The sequence below is a fragment of the Amblyomma mixtum genome, chromosome 3, assembly GCF_055824585.1.
Source record: "Amblyomma mixtum isolate Tamu chromosome 3, ASM5582458v1, whole genome shotgun sequence".
Classification (NCBI taxonomy): Eukaryota; Metazoa; Arthropoda; class Arachnida; order Ixodida; family Ixodidae; genus Amblyomma; species Amblyomma mixtum.
The window spans coordinates 350,194,131-350,198,937 of NC_143014.1; positions in this window are offsets into that span (position 1 = coordinate 350,194,131).

Below are 4,807 nucleotides of genomic sequence, written 5' to 3' on the forward strand. Positions count from 1 at the left end.
TTCGCCCACCTTTGACCAACACTTGGAGCGGTTGCGCATTGTGCTACAAGCGCTCAAATCCGCGCAACTCACCATCAAAGCCGAGAAATGCCATTTTGGCTTTGAGGAACTTCGCTTTCTTGGTCACGTTGTCAGCGCACAAGGTGTTCGCCCGGACCCTGACAAGACTGCTGCCGTCTCAGGTTTTCCACGCCCAACTGACAAGAAGGCCGTTCGCCGGTTTTTGGGCCTGTGCTCCTATTATAGGCGCTTTATTCAAGATTTCTCGAAAATCGCGGAACCGCTGAACGCACTGACCCGTGACGACGCGCCCTTCCTGTGGGGGACCGACGAAGAGGCTGCATTTGTCGAGCTTCGCAGCCGTCTGCAAAGCACTCCGATACTCGGCCATTTCGACGAGCATGCTGCCACGGACATCCACACTGACGCCAGCAATGTTGGCCTTGGTGCAGTACTGATCCAGTGGCAAGACGGTGCAGAACGGGTCATCAGTTATGCTAGTCGGACACTTACGCGCTCCGAGACCAATTATTCTACGACGGAGAAAGAATGTCTTGCAGTGATATGGGCCATCTGCAAGTTCCGACCGTACCTCTACGGACGACCCTTCCGTGTGGTAAGCGACCACCACTCCTTATGCTGGCTGGCGAGCCTCAAAGACCCCTCAGGACGCTTGGCTAGATGGAGCTTACGCTTGCAAGAATACGACTTGACAGTAGTTTACAAGTCTGGCCGCAAGCATCAGGATGCGGATTGTCTGTCGCGCGCGCCTATCCCAATCAATACCGAAGAAACCACCGATGATTTTCCTTTCCTGGGCTCTGTTAGTACCACCCAAATGGCGCAGCTTCAGAGGGCGGACACGGAGTTGGCGCCGCTCATCGATTACCTCGAAGGCAGTGAAGCTCCCATTCCGCGTGTTTTTCTTCGAGGGCTTCACACCTTCACTTTACGGTCTGGTGTTCTCTACAAGCGCAACTTTGCCAACAGCGAAGAAGTGTTCCTACTTGTCGTACCATCACAGCTGCGGTCTGAGATCTTGAGTGCCTGTCATGATGCACCATCCGCCGGCCACCTTGGAGTCAGCCGTACACTCGCGCGGATTAGACAAAAGTATTATTGGCCCAGGTTACTCCCATCGGTGCGGGCCTACGTCAAAACATGCCGTGAATGCCAACGTCGGAAGACTCCTCCATTGAAACCGGCCGGATTTCTTCACCCCGTCGATCCACCGAAGACCCCTTTCCATCAAGTGGGCATGGACCTCCTTGGCCCATTTCCGAAGTCTTCGTCTGGAAAGCGTTGGATAGTCGTTGCGACTGACTACCTCACACGGTACGCTGAGACCACGTCTCTTGCCAAAGGCACTGCTGCTGAAGTGGCGCAGTTCTTCGTCCACAACATTGTCTTGCGTCATGGAGCACCCGCCGTTGTTGTTACTGACCGGGGAACTGCTTTCACGGCCCGCTTAACCCAGTCCGTGATGACTCTGACGCACACGAGCCACCGACGTGCTACGGCGTATCACCCGCAGACAAACGGGTTGGTAGAGCGACTCAACCGCACACTAGCCGACATGCTATCAATGTACGTTGACGTCGAGCATCGAACTTGGGACGCCATTCTGCCTTACGTAACGTTTGCGTACAACACCGCCATGCAGGAAACAACCCGACTGACCCCCTTTCAGCTTGTCTTCGGTCGCCAGGTGACCACTCCGTTGGATGCTATGTTGCCCGTCGACCCTTACTGCGACTCTGACGCTGACATCGACGTAGATACCTTCGTTCAGCGTGCTGAGGAAGCGCGTCAACTGGCCCGCCTGCGCATCCACCGTCAACAGGAGGGTGCCGCCACTAAGTACAACTGTGGACGCCGTTTCGTCAGTTATGCTCCCGGCGACCTTGTGTGGATTCGGATACCTATTCGTCGCCGCGGGCTCTCTGAAAAGCTGCTGCGCCGATACTTCGGCCCTTACGAAGTAGTGCGCCGCATCAGTGATGTGACTTATGCAGTTGCTCCCGCCCCGACAGCTTGTTCATCGCGCCGGTCGCACCGAACTGAAGTCGTACACGTTGTTCGCATGAAGCCTTACCACGACCGGCTACCTGACTGAACTGCGGTCCACTGCAGCTGTGTTCTACCCTTTCGCTGACTTTTCTCTCCTAGCCGCATCGTGTCGATGCTGCAGAAGAGGGGGGCAGTGATACATGCATTCGAAGAAGAGACAGAAGTAGTGCATGCGCTAGAAGAGGAAGAAGTTAGTTGGCTCTCCCGCGCGCGCTCGAACCACTGGGTGACCGCCGCAGGTTTTTCGTCTCTGCGCGGGTGTTCTTTTTGGCGTTGCACGCTACAATATTGACTGCTACAGCTATTCTGGTAAACGCGTTGGTCATAATTCCGACTGAACTGATGGCCTAATAAAAGTGGATCATTGTGGACAGCTTTGGACATGTAACTGAAGATTTTTGCCGCACCTTTCAAGAGATTCATTCTTACATGGCGGCTTTCGCGCTATGCTTTTGTTATAGGATATCCATTACCTGGACAATTATCTAATTATCTCTAAAGATGACCGATATAACGGCAGCGACTGGAAGCGTGCGTTAGATTATCCTTTTTTCAAGGACTCTATACACTTGACATCGCGATCTGAAGCGGAATATAAGCGATCAGCGAGGGGCGTGGGCGGTCGTGCGATCAGCTGATATGGCAGCGGCGCAACGAGAAAACTAGGATGTCCCGGTCGAGAGTGGGAAGCCCAAACCTATTTCTTAAATTGCACCGTTTTTGCATGTTTTTTTTCGCGGCCAGGTGGCGCAGCAGATAGCCTCCCCCATCTGGGTTATAATAATCTGGGTTATAATCTATCGTACAGATTAGGCGGAAATGTAGTTGAGCAGCGACTCCCGGGTTTAATGTATGCGGACGATATTGTACTGTTAGCAGATAGCCAGGAAGATTTACAAACTTTGGTTAATTGCTGTGGAGACGAAGGAGACGCTCTAGGATTCAGTTTTAGCGCAACTAAATCAGGTGTGATGATTTTTAACGATACAACTGATCAGGTGCTTACAATACAAGGCCACGAAATACCCAAAGTGGCCGAATACAAATACTTCGGGATATGGATAAACGAAGGGCAGATATACACGGAAAAGCATGAACAGGCTCTTAGGGCAAAAGGACGAAGAGACGCCGGGATAATGAAACATAGGGCATTATGGGGGTACAACAAATATGAAGTACTAAGAGGTATTTGGAAAGGAATAATGGTGCCGGGACTTACTTTCGGCAATGCGGTTCTGTGCTTAAGGGCAGAAGTTCAGTCGAGATTAGACGTAAATCAGAGAGCTGTTGGAAGATTAGCACTAGGTGCCCACGGCAAAACCACAAACGAGGCAGTACAAGGGGATATGGGCTGGGCATCGTTCGAGGCACGGGAAGCTAAGAGTAAAATACTATATGAAGAACGCCTGAGGAAATTGGACGATAACAGATGGGCAGCTAAGGTATTTAAATATTTATACAGAAAGAACGTTGACTCACAGTGGCGGAAAAGAACTAGAAAACTAACCAGTAAGTATGCCGGTCATGAGGACGGAGAAAGAAAGAGCATTAAACGACAGGTTAAAAACGCGGAAGTTAAAAATTGGATGAGTTCAATGGAAAAGAAACATAGTGTAGAACTATATCAATTCTGGAAAAGGCAGATCAGGAAAGAATTTTTCTATGATAACTCAAGAGGCAGTGCCCTACTTTTTGAAGCTAGATCAGGGTGTCTTAGAACGCGCAGCTACAAAAAGAAATTTAACGAAGAAGATGACACATGTGCAGTGTGTGGTAGATCTGTGGAAACAATTGAACACCTCATAATCAAATGTGATGGTATCCATCCGGATGTCGATGCAGGCACAGTCACTCTTTCTGAGGCCCTAGGGTTTAAAGATAACAATGGTCATGTAAATAAATCTGCAGTGGAAGTCAGCAAAAAGCGATTGGAGGATTGGTGGCTGAAAAGCAGAGATGTGGCATAAGGTTAGAATAGTAGGAAACCGTAGGCAAAGTTGATGGAGAATCTTAATGAGAATTGCCAACACAGTAAACAAAAAAAATAATAAATAAAGAAAAGCTGAGCATGGTGGCAATTGCCACCACCCCGTTTCAAAGGGGGCGCTCCTATCCATCCATCCATCCATCCATCCCACGAAAATGGAGACATGCCTGATTTCGTCCGGGGTGCGTAATAATCCTGGAGAAGCACTTTCTCAGCCACGTTTCCAGCTGAAGTGACCTTTCTGCAGCGTCTTGGAACCACAAAAAACATTAATCCTGAACTAGCTGGAAGCAGAAATTTTTCTGGTGGAAGCAAGAAAGATTCCAGCTGGACACAATTTCCATTTCGCGATCCCGCTGGAAATAAGAACAATTTTAATCAGTTGTTACATTTTTGTTCGAGCACGAATCGCTTAAGAAGCCAAATTCAGAAATAAAAGTGTTAACCGAGCTTACTTAGCTTCATTGGCTTCAAATCAAGGCTCTTTGGGTAGCACTAACGAGCTATCATAATAGGAACTGTCCAATGCCCCATTTCTACATTTTATCTAGCATGCTGCCTTCCAGTTTCGTTTCACAAACTCATAAATCTTTACCAAACGCTTGGCTCAATATTTCTGCCTCATTTTATTCCATAATACTTACAAAGACGACATGCTACCAACAGTTCGCTTGCAATTTAGCGCATAAAGTGACCGATACGCGGCAACAGCTGCATACCACTCATTTAAGAAAAATTAACAGTAATAAC